At 37.4% G+C, this 24,436-nt stretch overlaps 1 long non-coding RNA gene across 1 annotated transcript; it reads right to left on the reverse strand.

The window, feature by feature from the left end:
- Window positions 1-18,516: 18,516 nt before the first annotated feature.
- On the reverse strand, window positions 18,517-24,082 carry LOC106036992 (uncharacterized). Its single transcript, XR_007169430.2, has 3 exons — window positions 23,809-24,082; window positions 19,287-19,454; window positions 18,517-18,607 (listed from the first exon to the last, which is right to left on the reverse strand). It is a non-coding gene; the product is annotated as an uncharacterized lncRNA (long non-coding RNA).
- Window positions 24,083-24,436: the final 354 nt, after the last annotated feature.

Genomic DNA, 24,436 nt, shown 5'->3' on the forward strand with positions numbered 1-24,436 from the left:
ACACCATCCCTTGGCACAACCTCACTGTTCCTAATGATATGCTACAATTGTTCCCAATGCCACAAGCATCAGAACTAGTGCACGAGTTCTTGAGACTTGAATTTTCCATGTTCATACAAAAAGTTACACAGTGCATAGATATTTCTGCGTACAAAGTAAACAGACATCGAACACACTGAGAGCTTACTTATAGCTACAACTTCAAAAATTATTCAGAAGAGGTGTTTTGTCAAAATTATAATCAAAGCATAGGAACTGTCTAGGAAAACCATCAGTCAAAACACTAGTAAAAAGACAAAAACTGATAGCAGTGAAGGTTATCATTGTATTGATTATTGTAGCTTGTGCAGGTCCTGAACATCCAGTGAGCTTTCTGACCTTGGAAACCTGATGAAATACAGGATATAATCAATGAGTGGTGCTTTTATCAAAACATCTGGTGATGGAAAGAGATTTCATATAGTTACTGATGAAATATCCCATGTACCATCAGCACCGAACTGCTAGCAGGTAGGCAGTATTAGGGGATTTTACTCTCAAGAGGCAGGATTCTTTCCTACCTCTTTATTCTAAGCAAGAGATTGCTAACCCATCTTTAAACAGCATCATCTTTTTCTTATTCCTTTTAAGGAGAATCAGATATACTGCTTTCTACTGACATTGAGAAGTAGGCAAGGAGAAGGACAGTAAAATTCTATTTTACCTTCATCAAAAAGGAACACTTCAGCTGCAAGTTACTTAAAACTTTGTAAAGTCCCTTTACAGGCTCAGGAAAGCCCCAAATTGAAATAAAGTCACCAGGGGATCAAAGATCAAACACGGCAGTAGTTTAATATCCGCTATGTCCTCTGCTGGGTGAATGTATGCTGCCCTGGCAAGAGAATAGAATTTTATGATCCAGTAATGGGTCTTTTCCATCTCTAATTACCACCTCACAGGAGCACTGTGAAGATTATTTAGTTAATGTTTGCACACTTCTCTGACCATGTAAAGTACTGTTAAAGTATTAAGCATTACTATTATCATCCACTTATATAATCAATCCAAATTTGAGTAGCACTAAAGTAAGTTCCAGTTCCAATTATGCTAATGAAACTGCAAAGGGACTGTACATCCAGGAGTTCATACAATAGCCAATGCTGTTGTCATACCTTTGAGACCCCTCACTACAGTGACTTTCCCCTGCATCCATTAAACCAGTATTTACTTGAGGCCAGACTAGAAACGTCATGTGTGTGCTTGTACAGGGCAGTGCAGACCTATATAGCCCTCAAAGACAGATGATGAATACAGAAACACTAGACATAAATTTACTTCTGGGTCCACAGTGCCAAAGCATACACTCGTAACAAACATTAAGTCCAGGTCAACTAACCTCTTGTTTAGACTGGTAAGCCCCTCACCCAAGACTCAGGGGAGCGTTGGGACAGAGTTCAGGTGGTGGGGCTGGCTTGCTTCTATTTTGCAATTTAAACAGTATTCAGTTCACAGACAAAGGGTTTTGAAGCTTTCCCACCTGCCTTTCACTGTTACCTGTGTAAGTTCGACAGAAAAAACTAGAGGGAGAAAATAAATCTCTACTCTGCAGTACTGGACTGACTCCAGCATCACCTTGAATGACAGAACTCTGAAAGCAGCCAAATAGAGGGGTGTACTGTTTCTAATCCTTCATTTCTGGGCTCCAGCTTTACTCTAGGATCACCTCCTATGCAACTGATAGCTCCTGTGTCAAGCAGTGTAAAGGACTAAAATGACTCTGCAGATACTATTTGTGAAGCTAGACCCCACTGTCTGACTGTGAACGTAACCAGGGGGCAGGCAAACTTGACTGCTTGTACTTGCACTCAAGCTTTGGTCTCAGAATCCATCAGAAATGATCTAACATGGGCTCTGTGGAGTTGGACCAAAGAAGTCCAGAGCAGCTACCTAAAACACTTAAAAAACACTACAGCTAGTGATTTACATACATATCTTCATATATCCCAAGAAAACAAAACAAAAAAGTCCCACTCACAGTATCAGTAGAAGTTTCTCTCTTCAACATGGGAGCAACAGCTTTAGGAGAAAGGAGATTTTCTACTCTCTGACATCATTCACATCATGGAAACCTGAGATCTTTCAACCCACCCCCTTTCTAACTTAACTAGTGTTCATATGCTCATAAAAATCATCTGCCTCATTAAGGATCAGGATAGCATATCTCCACATGTTAGCTTGGAAGAGATTGATGGTGGATATTTACTGGATTATTATTGCTACCCAAAAGATTTCTCGACTCTGCAGGGATTTGATCCATTGGATACTGGCTCTTGATTTCTCCTGATGTTTTCTTTTGGTGTGTACAGTTGAAGGTTATATCCTTGACTAAGGAGTTCACATTTGCTGCAGGGTCCTCAGAAGATAAAATGCGGTAGATATTTTAGAAACTCTTCAGGGGTAAGGGCCTTCTACATGACTGTGTGCAGAACAGCAATTCAGGCAGGATCTTTTAGTTCTGTGTTTGCAGTATCACTGTTAATAAGCAAGCAAACAAACTAGTGAGCTGTCTCTTCCCTTTAGCTACTATTAACTTCTTTCCTTCAACAATCCCTTTCCATGTACAGATTCTGCTTGTCACAACTTTTTAAGCCTTCTCCCATAACAGATATAAAAAGAAGATGGGGGAAATGATATATTCAAACCATTGCAAACTGCTTAAGTTATACACTGCACAATCTTCTATACACAGTGTTCTGCTGTTTGGAGCTTTTAAGCACAACCCCAAATTCAGTAGCAAACTCAAATACAACAGTTCTACTTGCACTCTCCCTTACAGGCATGAGAGAAGACAAGACATGGCTGGAGCTACAATCAACTATAATAGCCTCAAAAGGGAACAGAGACTCATTCTGAAGCACATCCCTCAGTTATTCATCCAAAGACATACATAGATTTTTAAGGTATTTAGCATATCCTTATTATACAAACAGGTTCTTTGTTTATTTGTTTTTATTTCTTCCTAGTATTTTTGACTCTTTCAGAGATTTTAAAGCCTTATCTATATCTAAAGGAGTCTTAGACTAATTAGTTCTGCAATTATCAGTATTTTTAATACATTAAAATCTCAATTTATTAAACTCATACAAGTCAAAACTGCTTTCCAAATACATAATCCAGCCATCATGTGAAGGCAATGGAAATAAAAAGGCAAAAATATAGAAAGGGATTATTTCTTTCATCATAAAAAAAACATGATTCTCCGAAACAGAACCACTTAAGAGTACAAAATACTACCACTTTTTATATAATGGCTCCAAAAAGCAATATCTGAATCTGAACATTATATTTGGACATCTGTGTACAGATGTGAATATACATATATCTGGAAAATATAATAGCATATAAAGTGTTATCTTCACAAATAGGATCCCAATCATGAGATTGCAAAACCATTGGGACAGCTTGTCAGTGGAGTGAAACAGAGAAACTTCTAGGTATTGATCTAAGTATTACATTTCTATAAATGCATTCAAAATCTCCCATAAATTTCTAGCTACCAATGTGCAGCATGGATTTTCAGAGCAAGAAGTATTATGTATAAATAATAGTTCTTATTATAATTTTGTATATACTTATTTTACAACAAAGTAAGCTTCATTTTTACTACCAAAATACCTTTTTCAAAATTCCCTTTCCTTAACTGGAAAACAAGTTTAACCTTATGTAGCTATTTCAAAAAAGGCTAGTGCTCAGTGCAGTTGAAGAAGCTAGTAGAAAGTTAGCAATTATTAGAAAAGGAAAATAACAAATCCTAAAGTATTCACTGTGGTACAGTATAGATAGTGTAGTAGAAACTGAACTGGTAAAAAGAACTGGCAGTTCTACAGCCCCAAAATTTACTACCTCTCAAAGGGCATGGTACAACCAGAAATGGTCCAAAAAAATATTTAGGAGATGCTTCCATACAATGAAGAACAAAATACACCAAGATTCTCAAGTTTACAAAAGGGATGAGAAAATGTATTATGAAAATAAACAAAAATTCTGATTTGTACAGAAAAGGTGAAAAGGGAGCAATTATTCACTATTTCTTATAACACAGAGCCTACAACAAATTCATCTACCAGCAAGTTTAAAATTTCTTGTGGTGCAAGTATGGTGCAAGCATGATTATAGAATTATTATTACTGTTATTATTGTCTACATATGCTAAATGCTTCTAAAAGCAAGGTTTCAACACACTGATGTGATTATCACAGAATCACAGAATTGTCTAGGTTGGAAGAGACCTCCAAGATCACCTAGTCCAACCTCTGACCTAACACTAACAAGTCCTCCACTAAACCATATCACTAAGCTCTACATCTAAACATCTTTTAAAGACCTCCAGGCATGGTGAAACACCGCTTTCAGGAGTGAAAGCTGAAACATTTAGCTTTTTTTTTTTTTTTTTTTTAATCACTCTTATTTTTCTGATAACTACAGAATATGGAAAAACACATTTCTGTATTTATTTGTAAGGCATTCAAATTATTGATATATTTCAATATGTACACTTCACAAAACTGGTTTCAGATGTTCTCTGAAACAAAAAATGAACATGCTTAGAGAAAAAATAATCAAAATACATCATTTTAACAATTTCAAGCACAATTTCAATTAGGGAAGTCATTTAGGCAAGAACTTCCCTGTCCATAATTTCAGTTGAGATGACCTAGCTTTCTTCAGTAAGATGTATTTAATCAGATGTCTGGTAGCATGCTTGCCAATACTGTCACTGACTGCTAAAATATTTATGACACTAAAATATTTATAGCACTAACTAGAAGGTTTGTTGAAAACATGCCTTTTCATGTAGAGGAAAAAAAATCTTTTTTGTCCCTTAAAAATCTTATGAAGTACACATTAAAAATAGGGTAATAAACTATATCCACCCTATAGTCACCCTGGTCATTTGGGATTAGAATCTAAGGTTCCAAAGTTTTATTTAAACAAGATAATTTCTCTAGAATTTCTGAATAACTGCTTTTCAAACAATCCTGTTCACTAACTGTGTGCTCCTTAATTTTTGAAAATATGTTATACTTCATATATACATCATATAAAGGCATCTGGGCCTTTACTAGAAAGGTCATATTTTTTACTTTCCACTTTCTCAGCTGATCCTTCCTCTCCAAATATCCCAGTGATCCCTTCCCATGTCTGTCCTAGGTGCTCTCTTCCAGCTCCTCCACTGAAAGTCCCAGGGTACTGCTCCTCTACCACAGACATCTATGACACCCCCGGTATTTCCTTGACCTCTGACAGGACAAGCCAGGCAGTTCTCAGAAACAGCTTTTGTAAAGGATCATTGCCTTCTCACCATCTCTGACAATGGATTTGTAGAGGTGAAGTCTTCCCACTGAGCAAGCTCAATGATGGTTAGTCAAATGAGATACCGTAGAGATGACGTGAGCTGGAGCTATGCCAATGAGTCTGTGTTTGACTAAGGGGAATCTTATGTTCCCTCACACATAACAAATCCAATGTCCAGCCAAGACTGTTGCAATTTCAATTCATTCTTGCTCTTACAGACCCAAAACCTCAAAATAAACATTCAGAAAAGTAGAGAATTATACCCAACAGGCTCCTAAATCTCCTTCCATGCTGTTTTGAGAGCCTGCATAAGAGAATCTTCTCAATACCCAGATTTTGTGTGTGTGAGGACAAAAATGTAGTTCAGGCCAAAGTTTCTGACAAACTGCTCTTTGTCTTCCATCTCTACTTTCTATTCCTGCTTCCTGACATTACAACTATGGTTCATGGCAGGAAGCATCAGCTTACAGTACTGGCACGCAGAGTGCTCTGAGGAAATGTAAATCATCAGAAATCCAGCTTTGTCCTGGGACCGATGTTAGAAATAAATTGGAACATCTGGACATGCAACAGAAAAGAGAAAAGAACATTACCAGGCCTGGAAAAATTTACCATCTCTAGTATTTTAGGCCCAGTGCCACGTTTTCAGCTGTCATTTACTGTCCTCAGCTCTGTCAAATTCTGATGAAATATAACAATTTAGGGAGTGACATTTTGACAGTTATTTTCTTTCTGAATTTAACAAAATTTTGCCTTCTGGTTTAGGAATGTTTGTGATGTTTTTTAAAATCCACTAGAAAAATATTTGACTTTTTTTTTGTAGATTGTCCAGCTGAAAAATGGGGCCGACTCCAAATTTCACATTTGATCTCTTTCAAATGAATTTTAAAAAAGAATGGTGCTTATTAACTGAAAAGATTTCTCCATAGTCAAGTCCCAAATAATTCACACAATTTTGCCAAGACTTCCTGTTGGTTTTACTGTTTTTTTCATCTGGTTTTACTGTTCACAAACATATCTTATCCTTAGACGGCCTGTCCTCTAATAAATTTTGAGACAGTACAGTTGTCCGCACTCAGAGAATGTCAGAACTTATTGATCATAGTAAAGTCACAAAGAATGGATTAATGGGTCTATAATAAATTCTTGTAAACAAAATGACACACTTACTGCGATTGTGCATTTTATGTTTAACAAAGCAAAACCAAAGCAAGTTAAAGAAATAAATCTAAAGATGTTATTCTAACACTAGATTACTCTAAGAAGTTTTTCAAGCATTCTGAAAGTTCGCTGAGGATTTTTTTTTCTTCTGCTTTTCACAGATTCTTTGATATATGTTTGTACATTATGGTCACTACATGGAGTTGTAAGACACCATGTATTTAGGCTGACTGGTCTAGAGATTCAAACACCAAAGTACAAAATGGACTTTACATTTGCTGACCTTTGAGAGGCAGGACAGTGAGATTTCTTTTCAAAAGAACAAAATGAATCCTCAGGTATGTACTTGAGGCATTCTAGACAAATTCACAATTGTCATGTTGTTTTCAAACCATCTAACATTACATCTATGTGGCTTTCATATAAAACATATATATATATAAGCCTATATAAAAATTGCAATGTGCATTAAAGAGATTCATGATGGAGCCAACTATATCGACAGCAAGAACTACAATTTTAGATGTATAACTTCATGAAATTCTCTCTCTCAGAAATCAACCAAACTGCTTTGCAGAAATAGTTTAAAATCAAGTTGCATTTTGTCTGTTCTGAAGTTTATCCTGAACTAGCAGTAAACCTTATTTTCTTTCTGAAAAATTTGTTTTGAATATTTTGTTTGTACGTATCTCAAAAAGCAAGAGTGTGTCTTTCAGTTTGCAAGCTACTACTGACAAAGTTTAAAATCCTTTTAAAACTTAACTGTATTTCTAGTAATGCTTGAGAGAAATCACGTAATCAGAATTTCTCAAACTATGTATTAAGTCAATAGATGGCACAAAATAGTGCCACCCACACACTTTGAGAGCAAAGTGAAGCTCCTTAGCCGTTGTGGGGTACTACTTTTTTTTTTTTTTTTTTTTTTAATCCTCTAAGACATTACAGCTATTACATTTTTTTTCTTAAATTTCAGAGATCTTTTGCCCCAAAAAACAAAAGCAAAACAAGTCTCCTCCCTAAATCTCCAACAGTTTATGTCAGAAGAAATGGTGAAAAATTCTGACTTTTCTCTTTTGATACAGTTCTGGGTTGTCTCTTCATTTAAGGTGAAATGACAAAAACTGGAAAAAAAGACTGAAGAGGAAAAATACTGTGTGAAGACGTGCTACTTTTTAAGCACCTCCAATTCAGGACAGGAAGTTCTTCTACACCCTAACACAATTCACATTTCTGCTATACAGCCAGGAGGCCACAACCACAGTGTGTGGTGTCAAAGCATGCACTGCTTCAGGCAGTGCTTATGATGTGGCTAATCCCTGGGCAGCATTATGCAGCCAAATGGCACAACAAAATCTATGAGTGAGAGCTAGAAATTGTTTTGAAAATAATGAATACACAGAAATTCACCCCATCCAAAATGTGCAAGACAGGGTGAGAAAGAGTGGTAAGAGGGTGAAAGCAGAAAACTCTTCATCTGGCATTCACAAAATGTGAGATTTGTTCTGACATCTCCAGCCTAGCAAAACAATAGATCTATAAAAAACATACGTAAATTTAATAGTTTCTCCTTTATGTAAAGGACTATGGAAATACATAAGCACTCGGAAATTCACAACAGTAAAGTAACGGTGATAAAAAACATTAAGCCTAAGGGATTATACTGAAGTTAATAACTCCTGCCTATTCATAGCAAAAAAATGTAGTAATAAGTTCTGCTAGATCTAAAAAAAGTGATGGCTGCCATTTTTGCTAGAGGAAACTCCTAAGGCTTCTGTCTTCAGATGGGCTGAAACAAAAACTACATTAACGCATTGAGGTTCATTAAACTCAAAAAAATATCAATACATCATCATCTTTAGATGAATGAGTTTCAATTAAGTACTAATGATGGATTAAATTGAATATGTATTTATTTAAAGGAAGTGATTCTAAAGTGAATCTGAAAACACTACCAAATTACTGCCTTCTCCTAGCAATCTGCCCGTTAAAACAAAACAAAACAACAAAAAAAGTTTTGGTTATTTCTGTGCTAAAAGCTGTGTATATTCCATTGCTATTTCCATAGTCACAATTTTAAGGTGCAGATGGTGAAATCGTCTATAACAGTAGTTTACTACTCATGCCCTCTCCAGAGTTTTAAGTTCAAATTGCACCTATAAAAAGGGGTAATTAGTCCTTCCGGTTTTATTGCTGTTAGGGGAAAGGAAGCAGTTTCAGTTAACTACCAACTAGACACCACTCCAGATTAAATATCCTAGATTTGGTACCTTATACTGGCTTTCAAATACCAAACTGAGAGTTCAAAGAAAGTAGGAAATGTCACCTTCCCAAACATTATGGACTATTAATTATGTCTTTGCAGTGAACTTTCTCAGTGCAATTAGTCTACAGACATGAAGATCATTCTTTATAAAAGACTATGGGCTGGAACAAGGTTAATTCCAATTTAAATTGTGTTAATAACAAGTGTGACTGTGTTCAGACAGTTGAACAATTATCTGCTAAGCACAATACATGTAATGAAGCAGATAAAATGGACTAATTTTAAAACAAGCATCGGTATGCAACAATGTATATGTTTTTCTTTTCTACCATACACTGTTGTTCTATGCTGCCCTTTAACTATCTAGTTCTCTATGTAGAAAGGATTCATGAACAGTCAATCACATCTGGATATAAGTAACATGAAAACTGATTTTTCAGTTCACTGGCTGAGGTAGAGGGGAAAAACATTTAATTTTCAAAATAAAAACCAAATATGTGCAATTTCTAAGATCAGATGTGTTCCATTTTAAGAAATAAACAAAACCAAACTAAATACCATGACTTTTTTTTTTCTTTCCCAGAAAAAATATATACCTGCCTTTAACACAAATCTTACAGCACCTTTGGAATGCACGCCCCTTGAAGTTACTTAACAAAAAAAAACTCCACACAAGATATCTTCTGACACCACATTACTTATTCATCAACAGACTACTCTCAGAGTCAATAGGAACTCTGAGTGCACAGGGGATCCTAGGCTGAAATTTCTTGTGAATGTTTCTCTGGTGGCAAATTTTATTTAAAAGACTTCTAACCACTTTATTTTTTTTTTAATTCTTTTTCCCAGATACTGTGTTTTCCCAGTTAGTTTGATGTACGCTAGATAATACTCAGTAAAATGAGTGAGAAGTTCTTGTGTAGAAAGTGTCATAGGGAGAACTGCACTGATTTAGCTTATAGGGGTATCAATTTCAGTGGGAAGGGGAAGGCTGCAAAGTGAAAAGCTCTTAAGCTGGTCTTGCTAGAGCTGAATGCATACCTTACAACAGTAGCCTCAAGAATAATCATCTAAAAGGACACAGCCCATAATTTAAAGTATTTTAGAAAGGTAGGACTGGGCCATTACCTTTCAGCATATTTTTAGAGAAATAAAAATGAGACTCAATGAAATATTCAAAATTTGCTACTCTGCAAGAAACTGTACATAGTGCTACTATTTATGGAGTGGAGAAAACTAGACTGTGATTTCTTTCATTTTTATTTAAGAATAACCTAATTCACTATGTTTGAATTCCTCTCCAAGGAAGCAAAACACACTCCCTACCCAGTCTAGGATTTAAATGTGATTTCTGATATGAATTCCAATAACCACTCTAAACTTATTCTCCCCCCTCCCCTGCCAATATAAATATAAACATAATAAATATAAACATAAATATAAATAATAATAATAAATATAATAAATATAAGCATAATAGTATGACTTAAGACTTTCCATTCCACCTTTTTGTTCCCTTTTCACCAAATTTTAAAACTTTCCCGTGGGATTTTTCTTATTACAGCACTTTTAAGCTTGCCATCTTTACCTTTGAAAGCCTCTCCCCAATTCTAGCCTCTTTGCTTTCAAAACTTCAATTTCTTACCAGTTTCTCTCTTCTACACAGTACAGCATAATGCTCCTTACCCAATGACTGTTATACCCTTTGCATACAAATGGCTTTTCTGACCAAAGTCAGTCAGAGGCCATAGTTAAATGAGAACTCTCACTTTAAATATTTTTCCAGGTTCACTACTTCCCTTCTCTCATGAAACTAGGTGGCTGACATACTGATAGGCAATAAAAATGAAAAATACTACCTAAACAGTCAGTAGAGTTGAACTTTTAAAATACTGTTCATACTGACCTCTTCTAAACATTTCCCTTAGAGTGAATCACATTTTAGAGTGACTACAGAGAGAGTAGCTCGAGGTAGCTATTTTGCCTAGTGACTTCCATCCTACGTTTAATTTCATAACCTACTACAGGTTTAGCTCATTTGGGACTTCAGTATTTTAAAAATTCTATTTGCTTCATTTCATTTCTGTAGACAGTATGGCAATTATGGGCACGTTACTAGTAAATCTGTGAAGTAAACTGTGCAGTGTAATCACAATCAATTTGTTTCATGCAACTGAATTGAGAAATGAGCTAAACTTAAAACTGACTCAATGGCCTGCACCTCAGAGATAAAGAGACTAGCATCTAGAAGCATGCATAAGGAATATTATTTACATGATGAAATCAAAGGAATTTCCTTTTTTTTTTTTTTTAAGGAAAATAAAGGGAAATGCATAGCCACGTGCACTTGGTATGTTTCGTTCCATTTCACACATCTCACTAGGTAGGAATCTTGTTGATTAGTCTTCCTATGTATGGTGAGTCCTGACTTCTAGTGAAACCCAGGCAGAAACAACCATCAGTCTCTACTGGCACTGATGCCTGAGTCAGCCCAAACTTTCCATCAGTTATTAGGGATTGGTGTGGTTTTCCCCCTGAAGACTGTATATGTTGCTCTCTGTGATACTTCTACTGTAAGTGTTTACTCCTCTGCAGCTCCAGAGCCTCACACAAATTTTCTCACTTCTTAACTGTCAGCCTTAAAAAATGATTGCCTGACTACCATGGAACTACATAAATAAACTACAGAAATGGTAAAGATAGGGTTTATGAATCTTAATAATGAATCTGTGAGTTTCTCATTGTTGTGGTTTAACCCGGCTGGCAGCTAAACACCACACAGCCGTTCGCTCACCCGCCCCCCTCCCTCTCTGGGGTGGGGGAGAGAAACGGGAAAGTGAAGCCTGTGAGTTGAGATAAAGACAGTTTATTAAAACAGGATAATAATAATAATAATAATAACAATGTATGAAACAAGTGATGCACAATGCAATTGCTCACCACCTGCTGACCGATGCCCAGCCTATCCCCGAGCAGCCGGCCCCCATCCCGGCCAGCCACCCCTATATATCGTTTAGCATGACGTCAGATGGTATGGAATACCCCTTTGGCCAGTTTGGGTCAGCTGTCCTGGGTCTGTCCCCTCCCAGCTCCTGCTGCACCCCTAGCCTGCTCGCTGGCAGGACAGAGCGAGAAGCTGAAAAGTCCTTGGCTTGGTGTAAGCACTGCTCTGCAACAATTAAAACATCAGCACGTTATCAGCACTCTTCTCATCCTAATCCAAAACATAGCACCCTACCAGCTACTAGGAGGAAAATTAACTCTGTCCTAACTGAAACCAGGACACTCATTCATATTAAATAATGTGTTCCTAATCCTTAATTTTAATCCAATATTTTGTATAGAATGGGAATGCTGATGCTTATAGCAAAATTTGTAAGACAGTCTTGCTTGGGGTCTTTTCTGGTGACTGGAAAAAGGGAAACATCACTCCCATTTTTAAAAAGGGTATAAAGGAAGATCTGGGGAACTACAGACTAGGGAGCTTCACCTCTGTGCCTGGGAACATCACAGAACAAATCCTCCTGGAGGCAATTTTAATGCACATGCAGGACAAGGAGGTGGTCTGGGGCAGACAGCGTAGCTTCACCAAGTGTAAATCGCGCCTGACTAGTCTGGTGGCCTTCTCTGATGGAGTGACTGCATCAGTCGACACAGAAAGACCAGTTGACGTCATCTACTTGGATTTCTACAAGGCCTTTGACACGGTCCTACATGACATCCTGATCTCTAAATTGGAAAGTGATGGATTTGATCTGGCTGCATCCAGAGAGTAGTGTTCGATGGTTCTATGTCCAGGCGGAGGCCAATAACGAGTCGTGACCCTCAGGGGTCTCTCTTGGGACTGGTGCTTTTCAATATCTTCATCAGTGATGTAGACGATGGCACTGAGTGTACCCTTAGCAAGTTTGCAGATGACACCAAGCTGAGTATTGCGGTTGATACAATGGAAGGAAGAGATGCCATCCAAAGGGACATGCACAGCCTGGAGAAGTGGCCCCATGTGAACCGCATGAGGCTCAACAAGTCCAAATGCAAGGTGTTGCACCTGGGTCGAGGCAATCCCAGACATGAGCACAGACTGCGAGAAGAACTCATTGAGAGCAGCCCTGCAGAGAGACTTGGGGGTTCTGGCAGATGAAAGGCTTGACACGAGCCAGCAGTGTGCACTTCCAGCACAGAAGGACAACTGCATCCTGGGCTGCATCAAGAGGTGTGACCTCTTGGTCAAGGGAGGTCATTGTCCCCCTCTGCTCTGCCCTTGTGAGGTCCCATCTGGAGGAGTATGTACATGTGTGGGGCACCCAGCACAAGAAGGATGATGATCTATTAGAGCGGCTCCAGAGGAGGGACACAAAGATGATCAAGAGGCTGGAGCACCTCTCGTATGAAGAAAGGCCGAGAGAGCCAGGGCTGTTCAGCCTGGAGAAGAGAAGGCTCCAGGAAGACCTCATTGTGACCTTTCAATACTTAAAGGGGTCTTATAAAAAAGATGGAGAAGGACTCCTTACTCGTGTAGATAATGATAGGACAAGGGGAAATGGTCTTAAACTAAAAGAGGATAGATTTAGACTAGACGTTATGAGGAAATTCTTCACTATATGGGTAGTGAGGCACTGGAACAGGTTACCCAGAGAAGCTGCGGCTGCCCCTCCCTGGAGGTGTTCAAGACTAGGTTGGATGGGGCTTTGAGCAACCTGGTCTAGTGGGAGGTGTCCGTGCCTATGGCAGGGGTGTTGGAGTTGGATGATCTTTAAGGTCCCTTCCAACACAAGTCGTTCTATGATTCTATGCATGCAAAGGCATACCACAGTGGATTAATTTCCTTGCTTGATTTACACTGTCAAGGAGTAGTTTTGCTATCTGTCAGCTAATTATATACAAGCATATTGTCTAATTTTCAGCATGATTGACCTCCCCATTCTTCAATAGTGAAGTGGGTTAAAGAAGATTGGTGGTATTTTTTATCTGTAGCAGAAATAAAGAAAAGGAACCAACAGAGTTTATGCAAACAAAACGCTGCATTAAAGGAGTATTAAACATGAACAGCCAAACATCCCATAACAAGGAAGAGTTAGCTTGTTGTATTCATATCAACCTTAAATGAACTCCATCATGCATAGGCAAAATAACATTTTGGTTCACTACACAATCCCTTCACTGCCTTTTCTTTGCTTTACATAATAAAGGCTTGTTAGATAATTTCCCCTGCCTCCAACCCTTCCCCCCCCCCCCCCCCCCCCCCCCCCCCCCGCCATCAGTCTTTGAAGCCTCAGGACACACGTGCACTGGTCAGATCCTGCCTGCTTCAATCACTTCCCTTGTGGCACTGGGCAAGTACCTGCTTGTCCTGCAAGAACTTTCTTTGAATCCACTCGGCAAGGCTGCAGCAGAGCTACAAATTACACTCTTGGGCACCCAGGTCTCTGCCTTTGCTCACAAGGGCAGCTCCCTGCAGAAGGTAAATTTGGTATTTCTCATGAGGCCCTGAAAGAGTTAAGTGACAAAATCCCTCTCTTGATTGCTTTGTAACAACATTACAACAGGTAAGTGCTCCTTTTGAGGAGCTGATCTCTGTAGTCAGATTGTGTGCAGAGCACTTCCATCAGCCAGCTAAAAAGAATTTCACCGTTTTCCCTCCTGAAGTGTTTCTACCCCAGCTGAGCAAGCCAAATTGCTTTGTGTGGTTTGATTTCTATCTTCTGCACTCACAGTTGGCTTGTTTCCTCTACTGTTGCTCCAGTGCCTAACGACATTCTCTTTGATATAAGTTTTGAATCCCTTTGATAAAAATGGAACCTCATTATCACTCACTGAACACTTACAGAAGTTTCTACATTGTAAATAAGTGTTTAGGGCAGCTGTGACTGCTGTACCCCTGGCAGTCAGCAGTGCATCTGCAGTATTTTGTTGTGGCGTTTACAGCACGATATGAATTCTGTACTGACCTTGTTAAAATTTATTTTTCTGCTGCATGTCTCTAAGCAGTTATTTACTTTTCCTTGCTTCCTGTCAGTTTGTAGGAAGGTTTTGTTTTCTGCACTATAATGAAAATGTTTTGTCCCTGTAAAGATAGATTTACTTGTTATTTGCAACATTAAAAGGTGGTATTTCTGTCATTTTCAAAAAGCTTGTTAATAAATCCAGTAGAACAGTGCTTCTGTAGGTGCTGACTATCTGATAGACTCTTCTGATTTTTGAAGTTATCTTGCCCTCTCATGTTTCCCTTCTTCATGAGGTGACAATTCAAGTCTCATACATTAGCTTAGAGTTTATGTCACAGCTGATGCTCTGGAAGTATATGTAGTTAGTGCCTGAGTTTCAAACTACTCTTTCTAACATTTTATATCATCTAAATACTCACATTTCAATAAAATTATCCTACATCACAAAAATGCTGATTTTCAGTTTTCATGTTGCACAAGAACTTGTGCTAAAACTCTATAAAATAGGATGCAAATTACACAACATCACATTATAGTCGTCTTTATAATATTTACAAAATACATATTCTACATGTCTATTAAAAACAAACTGAAAATGGAACATTTTTCTTCAAAAAAAGCACAAGCTTTCTCTTCAAACCATTGCAGACATCCCTGTGTATCACTTTTACATTGCTGTTGCTGCATCACTGACAGATACTCAGAAAGCAGATAGCTAACCTTCTCAATTACATTATTCATGTTTCCATAATAGCATTCTAAAGATTATAATGCTGTACCAGTTCTAAATTATTTATTTATTTATTTTAAAGGGCAAAATGCTGTCAACTTTCAAATGTGCAGCTTTATAAACATGCAGGACCCTAACTGTGATTTTAATGGAACAGAAACATTTGAGCCTGTACTAACACGTCTCTTTTAAAATGCAATTGTCGGGGCTGGAAATAGTTGCTTATTGCAGCTAAAGAGTAAATTTTCTGTTTCTTCTTCTCCCAAACACTTGTGTGGTTGTGGAACAGCCTCTGACCAGCCTGAGGACTTGAGTTATTTTTCTATAGAGTAGGCCCCTAGAGCTGTTCTGTCATGCTTCTGCAATCTAAGCATGCAAAAGACACTTAATTGTTGCCCTGTAGTAATCTCATTAATTATATAGGATGGTTTCAGACGAGGATATAATCTACAAGCGAGACTGACTCACTTTAAGGGTCACAGTGAGCCACCTTGATTCCTTAGGGAAGAGTTAGGAATATATAATTGTTGTACTGTATCAAAGTCTGGGTTCATTGAACCCTATACCCTGTGTATGAAGGTGACGGTAGCTCAAGTGCTTCAGAAGTCTGCATATGACCCCCATGGGAACTATGGATTAATCTTCCATCTTAAATCTTGAAGTGCAACGATGGCCTGAATACTGATATAAATTTCCAGTTCCTCTTAGAACCTTGTAAAATTCTTGGCTTCAAAAATTAAGCCTGCAACATGAGGATTCATGTTCTGCCCTCTCAGGTGATGGGTCTTGCACAGCCAAAACCAGAGCTCAAGCCACAGCTGCAGCTCCCTTGCTGGTAGGGAGAGAAGGATAAATTTGATTCAGCAGGAACAAGCTGCATCCAGCTCTCTGTATAAACAACCACCAGAGGATGCTCAGCAGAGTCCATGACTCCCTAAGCTACAATGCTGTTCAAACATTTTGCTTTAAGAAAAGGCCTGGCCACTTCTTAAACTTTATTTACTCTTATTTTACTCTGCAGAATGTGCTTTAATTTCCAATTATTTTATTTTGTATTTTCCCCTGCTACTGTGAAGCTGCCATTACTGTAGCACTGTGGACCCAAGCCATGTGGAATAACATGGAAGATTTCATCTGCGATCTGCTTTTAGTATCCCCTGAAATATTTTTTCTCTCATTGTTTGCATGCGTGGATTCAGTCATTCAGACTCTACCCTGCAACAGTGGCAGAACAGTGGGCCTGAGGCTGAACTTAACCTTTGTACCTAAGTCAGATGTGAGTTGAAAGTTTTGATAGACTTATCTGGATGGCCTCAAAGATACTAGTAAATTTAATATTTTGCTTGGGTAGGTAAAAGAAAGATTAATCAAGGCAGATTATAGAGATAATAGATAAAGATCAATGTCCATCGGCTACTCCAGTATTTACTATAAAACTATCTGCTTTCTATAATTTTCATGTCAACTTCTATAGGTAAAAGTCATATACCTCAAACAAGAACATAACTGTGTATAGAAAATATAACATATATAAGGATGAAAATAAACAGGGCAGAATGCATCCCTGAGTCTTCATAAACTGTTTCATGACATGTTTTCCAATGACTTTATGTGCTGTTAATAATTACTGTGATAAGCACTGTATTGAAAAATCAATCTAACCAGACCATGTTTAGCAAATTCAGCCCACGTTAGAACGTGTGTGCATGATATATATGTATTATGTATGTATTTTATATATAGTTGGAATTAGATGATCTTCAAGGTCCCTTCCAAACCAAACTATTCTATAATCTGCCTATCAGGATTATGAGGCTCAGCCTTACTACTGGAGAGACCAGGAAACTGAGCTTGAGTAGGAGGAAGCTGGGCCCTAGAGACCACCACCACAGACGTACCAGAGACAGAGGAAGAGCAATCTTCTAGGTTCCCAAATTCACCTGATTGGGTCATTTCAACAAGCACAATGGAAAGGATGATGAGAATAACCAAAACCAACCAACCAAACAAACAAAAAAAACCAAACACACAAGGCATTCACTGCAGCTATCTTCTCTAGACTGTAATGGGTCTTACAACCTCACCATCATATGAGATACAAGAGAGGACGTGACTAGGCCACAATGCCTGCAAAAACCAATTTCATCAACAAGCTTTGTACCTATATCTAGTCAATCATTGTCCATTGTACCAATTAACTTAAAGCACGAAGTTTGAAATTAGTTATTGTGGTTTCACTCTATACTCTGTGGAGAAAACAAACAAACAAACAAAACAAAGAAAAAATCAACAAAACAAACATCTCTAGAGACTGATTCAGCTGATCCAAAAAAAAAAAAAGATTTTTTTTTTTTTTTCCCTTTGAAGGTAAAATGACGAAGCAGGGTGTATTTATGTAAGTTATGTCTGGGTCACAGCTCTAATAGACCTAGTCTCTTTAAATAATTAAAACCCTAAATTACTTTCATAACAGAATAGGTAGGGGGCAGGCTTTGGGACTACAGGGAGAAAACACACTTTAACATAGTCTGAAAATAATGCAAGTGTGTGGTTCTTAGTATCTTCCTGCTTGTGCCAACTGTTTTGTCTAACCTTATGGACAGCTGCATGTGCAAACATTTGCTTTGTGACCAAAACATACAGAGTTGTAGAGTCATACTTTACTTTTCAAAGGTACATTTGGACCAAGACAGTCTCTGTCTCTAAAATCTATGCTGTTCCAGTGGTAATACGAAGCACTCCTTTCAAAGGTTAGGGCATGAATTTTTGAGCATTCCTCTTAATAAAGGAAATTCTAAAGTGCATAGCTGAGCATAAGCCACAGATGAGTGCACAATTGCTGATACATTTACTTACACATTTAGTGCAGTATTAGTATTTAACTTACAGCTTTATGAAGTGCTTTGTAATATTTTAAACATAAAAGGTGAGGTATCAAGGTAAAATATTCCTTATTCAATTCAAGTGATCAATCACATCTGAAGTAGAAAGGTCAGAGAAGATGAATTTCAAAACCGTAACATGAATTTTCCAGGGCCTTTGGGATTAGGATTTTTTTTTATTATTATTATTTTTATCCCGGATAAAGAGATCTTCAAAAATACCTTGTTAGTCACTTTTCTCTGAAGACACTTCTGCAATTCATCACCATGGTTCCACACCTCTCAGGGGTCACTGAAAAACAGCATAAGGCATCTCTATTGATTTTTGTGGTTCTAAATCACAACAGATTGTAAAAAAAAATACAAATACAAAAAAATACAACTACAATGCAAAACTACAATAAAAACAATACAAAACTACAATACAATGCAAAAAAAAAAATACAACCCTTGTAAAAAAATAACAACAATAAAAACAACAAACACAACCAATACTGCTGTTTCTGATCAGTGGTTCTTAAGTACTGAACCATTATTCTGCCCATAATATGGCCAAATCTTTAAGACTGTCTTAAGATTTAAGAGAATTAGGTCAGTATCTGCAATATCCAAAGAACACAATGAACAAACATCACATAATAGAATACAACTCATTCTAGATACTTAGTCCTGTGTTTTTAGGAAGCCAGTCAGTAAAGAACCAACAAAAACATTATTTTCATCTGATTTGAGCGAGGAAAAATACGTTAATGAAACAGTCAACTTGCCACAGGAAACTACTGTAGGATTTTGTACATTTTTAAAAGAACATAATTACAGAATCATTTAGGTTAGCAGGGAGCTCAGTTAGACCTCTATTCCAACTTTCTGTTCAAGGCAGGGCATGTATTTGGATGGGGAGCAAAGCAAAACTGGACTCATTAATATCCTTATGGTCTAACAAGAACTCACTAAGGGGAATAATCGCTTACCTCAATCTAGCAGCCATGCTCCTGTTAATACAGGCCAGTGTCAGAGTGCACTACTAATTCCTGTTCAGTTGACTGTCCATCAGGACCTCCAGGTTTCAGCTTTTAGCTGGAGCAGCTTCCCGGTAAGTCAAGTTCTCACCTTATCCTACCAGAGGGGATTAGTCCACCCTAGGTGCAAAAATTTGCATTTGCCATATATAGAACATACCAAGTGCAAAATATATTGATTATCTGTTTGATATACTGCAAAACTGAAGGACAGCTTTGAACAATAAACCAAAGAGTTGAAAAGTTGCTAACCTAGTATACTGTGCACATTCTTCCTGGGCAATAGACCACAACACATCTCTAGGTCCTACCCCCCACTTTCTAAACTCTGAGCAAATTTTTTTTTTTCCCTTGCTTTATCAGTTACAGGCTTCTGTAGTTCTGAGATTACATAGACACAAAAGGAAAAAGATTTTTGCTGATACATCCAACTATCTCTGCAGATTGCAAGTGACTTGATTTACAACCCAAAAAAAAAAAAAAAAGTAATCTTGAGAAAAAACACTTTCTGAAACTAAGTGTAAGTATGTGGTTTAATATAAGTAGTAACAGACTGATAGAGTACTAATGTATGTGTGTATAAATAAGTCTGTAATAATTTGTTAACATAGCATTAATAACAAAGTAAAACTCAAACTAGGTTATTAAAAAACTAAAGTACTACTTATATCACAAACCGTTCCCAAAAGATCTAAGTAAAAACACAGGCCCACATAGAAGCTTAAGAGTAAAATACATAAAATCTAAGAGTTTATGTGCTTCATATCATTCAGGTAAATTAAAAAAAAAAATCAATTGCTTTTTTTGTTGTTGTTGCAAATGACTTTTTCAGTCTTGTAGTTTTAAAGCAAATGCAAATTTCAGATTTTAGGGAAGGGAAGGGGTAAGAAAGGGGTAAGGAAGGGGTAAGGAGAAGAACAAGTAACACAGACTTGTGACTATAATGTCAATATGCACTGATATTAAAGTATTGGTTTTAGCTGAGCTTAACTGACACTTCTCATTCAAGGCCTGCTATTGAGACATCTGGTACTTACTATTCTATAGTTAAACAGTCACTTGGGAGAAAAAGACAAACTTGGAAGAACTACACTAGTCATTCAACTACAGATTGAGCGTAATTTACAACAGTAGCATTACAACAATTTATGCTTCAAAACCATGATAATTTGAATATACTGTTTCTGAGAAAAAAAACAAACAAACAAACAAAGTGCCTAAAATTAACTAGGTAAATTATAACTTCTATAGAATTATAGCTTTTGTAGAGCTTGCCATTTTGCCAGCTCTACACAAATGGCATATCATCAAGTTTAATCAAACTGCCCCTAGATTTATACTGTGCTGAACTCTGAATTAAGCCTATCAAGACCATACACATCTCTATTTTGGCCAGTTGCTAAGCACTGTATAGACAATATTCAAGGCAGAAATATTTAATAAAAATCTTTATGAAGCAACTCAGGCCTTCCAGTAGTAGCTGACAAAATAGAATATATATATATATATATATTAATTCCCTGTGGTATTTAGTTCTTGTGTATCTCTAATTCACATTAACTTTGTTGGAGGAAAAAAAAAAAAAGAATCTAACAGTAGGATCCCTTAGTAGCTCAGAACAGTTTGTTTTCTGGAAAGAAGTCAGAGTGATAAAATGTGTTTGCAATCAGTTTACAGAGAGTCTGCAAAAATTTTTCAGTGATCGCTGTATCTAACCAGCTTTCAGTTGTATGAGATATTCTGAATTATGTAAGCCACAAACACTCTAGAGGTAAACTATTTTCCAACATAAGTGAGTTCTGAGCCAACTGAAATTACTAGGGAGATATACAGGAATAAAAGCTAAATAGATGCCTTTGGTTTACCTAGAGCTCAGTGTAACACTCTGAAGTATCTGGTGCTGAAAATCAAAAGGTTGTCATGGGGCTGTATGTGGTTCGTTTTAATACTTGATATAATGTAATAACTTGATGCAGGGATTTAAGCTTTCCTAGATCTGGTCTCTGTTTGCCATGCTTTGAACAGGTCAATTATGCTTGTCTGCTTTGACTGATTGTTATGGGGATGTGATCAGCATTAACTACACCTGAGCTAATAAGCCCATATAAATGCTAGGTATATTTACTTTGGTTCTATGCCATGTGTTTTCACCAGCTTGAAGCATGAAAAAAGTAGTCTTGTGCTCTGCTAGCAAAGTCTGTGTAAATATTATCTAAGAAAATCTTAACTGATATATCTTAACCTAGAAAAGAAATTTAAAATTCCAGTAGGTACATGTGGACTTTTTATAGCCATTTTAAGTATAAATATATCAATCACAAAAATGTATTGCACACCTGACTAAAGTAAATTTCATACTCATTGAAATTAGAGTAATCTCAGCTTCACTGTTTTAAATGTAAAGCAAATCAATATTTAAATTTCTGTTAACCTCAGGTAATTCCATCAACTCAAGTAGAATCATTCCAGATTTATAAAACTTTCTGAAATATCATAACCAGTCCTAAATTTTATTATTGCTATGACAGTGATGCACTTGCTGTCAAAAAAAAAAATATCTATTTTAATGTTAAAAAAAAAAACAAAAACAAAAAACACACCACCACCAAAACCAATATGCATTACAATATACTGTAGTGAGTACTTTTATTCAATTACAATAAATCCTTGTAACGTACACACCATGGCAAATCAATTTTTTATAGCCCATCAAATTTCACTGATTCCTAAAGTGACACTTTAAGAGGGAACTTTATCTGAAGAAAAAAATATTAAGCATGCACCCCATCATTAGTAATACTTACACATACCTATACAACTGTTTTCAATTTCAATTAACCTATACAAATCAACTGTAATTCCACTGAAGTCAAGGATGTTACACTAGTTTTACAGAAGGCTGAAGAAACAATCACTCTTACACCGTCTAGAGAACATGGAATGATTTACAGAGTTTTTTACTGTGTGAACTCAGCAGCTTTTGGAGAAGGACTATAAGTACTTTTTTTTTTGACCCAAAATATATCTGATGTTTTCTTCCAATCTGTAGTTACTGAAGGAGAAGATTCACCCTTTTCAAATTCATTCTTAAAAAGGTAGTAAAAGATTTTCTCCCATCACAGGTCATCTCCAATGAGTAAATAAATGGGTATGGACACAATGGTCTTTCCTGTAACATTGCTGCTTGCCAACAGCAATGATGAAGGCATCACAGCACCTTATGAGAAAAGACCTTAAAATAACCCTTGCCATTTATCTGAGCCAGAGAATAAAAGTTTGTCAAGGAAATGCATTGTTGTATTTCAAATTCTTTCTTGATTCCAGAAATAAAAAAAATAAAAAAGGCGGCCACCATCCTCAACCCAACCCCGCTCTCCTCGCTGGGGCTGCCTGTGGAGGGAGGTGCCATACTGCCCTGACAGCCCCAGGCCTTCTCCCCATGGCATGCTGGCAGATACTAAGGGGACATTCCTAGTGGGGTCCTCCCTTCAGTACAGCCTCCACCCTGCAAGACAGAACCCACACCCACATCCCTTGCTATTAGGAAACTTCCAGGCCTTTCCTCTGAATCCAGGTTATTAATTCTGATGTGAGAGAGTCCATTTAGCCCAAGCCCAGTCACCCATGATTAGACACGCTGTAGGAGTGCTGTGATGGCAGCAGAGATTTGCCATGCCTGACGCATGAAAGATTCCCTGACTTCAAACTGGGCATGAGTCATTTCTACAAAGTACTTGAATCCTTTCATTTTTTTCACACTTGTATTTTCAGCAGAAACTGCTGGTCTCTAAGGTACACAGAAAGGTCTTATCCTGTGTACTCTGTGGTGTCACAAGAGTACATCTACACAAGATAAGACATAATTTGCAAGCCTGTCATGTTTCCTATATGGCCCTGGAACTTGCTGATAGCTTATCTAAGAAGACTTTGAAAAAAAGTGATGTGAGATGATAGCAGAAGGGAAGAGTGAAGAAATCTGCAAACCAAGGCAAGCTGCAGCTACTGTTGCCAAGTAGTAGAGCTTCAGACTATACTAGTGAGTACTTATGGAAGCGGTAAGACTAAATCATCCCAAACATGTACCAAATGACACCTGAACATAATTTTTGAAGATAAATTGCTTTCCAGTGCTGAATGAAATATCCCTTTATAGAAAGGTATTACGTGACCCAGCGTCCAGCAGTCCCTCTTTGCATTTCCATGTTATTACTCAAACTTGGGAAAAGGACATAAATGGACAAATACATTTATCTGATGGGCAGAGTCTTGGAAAGACACCCAGCTCTTTCCAGCAGACTATTAAGCCCATCAAGTGACCAAGCTTTGGCGGCACAAAGAGCAGTTAATACCCATTTAGTGATAAATCTTCGAAAACAAATCTTGCTGTGACTCAGAAGAGCTGAAATACTTGGCTGGCTTGAACACACTTCAAATGATTCTAATTAGCTCCCTGGTATAAGATTTCCAACCATACCTGCTTATAGGGAAGCCACACCAATAATTCCAGTTGTATCTAGTCCAGAAAACTGAGAGGGAAGAGATGGATTCCGAGGACAAAACTAAACAAGTCACAGAGACTTGGAAAAAAAAAAAAAAAAAAAAAAGGAAATAATGTTAAGAAACATCAAACCGACAAATAGAATACACCTAGACTGTAACTGAGATATATCTTTAGATTTAAATGTGCTGTCTCGGCCCTTTTCAACAATACAAGACAGTATCAATGTTGATATCAGCATTTTACAGAAATCCACCAAAAGCTGAAGATTTTAAAAGCACAATACACTAAATGTATACACTGCTAGTTTCTGAGTTGGTGTTAAAGTAGCAGTCAACTTGAAACACTGATGCACACACATCACAGCACAAGTGGTGTGTAAGTGCCAGAAAAGCTAGAGATTCCTAGACTGAAATGGCTAGTCATGATCTTCAGCTTAGTCTCCTGTCTGGAAGTCTCAGGCAGGAAAATGAAGTGTCAGCCAGGAACTTTAGCAGCAGAGGAAAAATCATCTCTGAATTACGTACAAGTGAATCTTCAGAAAATTTGCTTTTGAGTTTTGAGGGGAAACGTGCATGTACGTAGACATATACAATTTCTTGCT

Source organism: Anser cygnoides, chromosome 1 (assembly GCF_040182565.1).
Source record: "Anser cygnoides isolate HZ-2024a breed goose chromosome 1, Taihu_goose_T2T_genome, whole genome shotgun sequence".
Classification (NCBI taxonomy): Eukaryota; Metazoa; Chordata; class Aves; order Anseriformes; family Anatidae; genus Anser; species Anser cygnoides.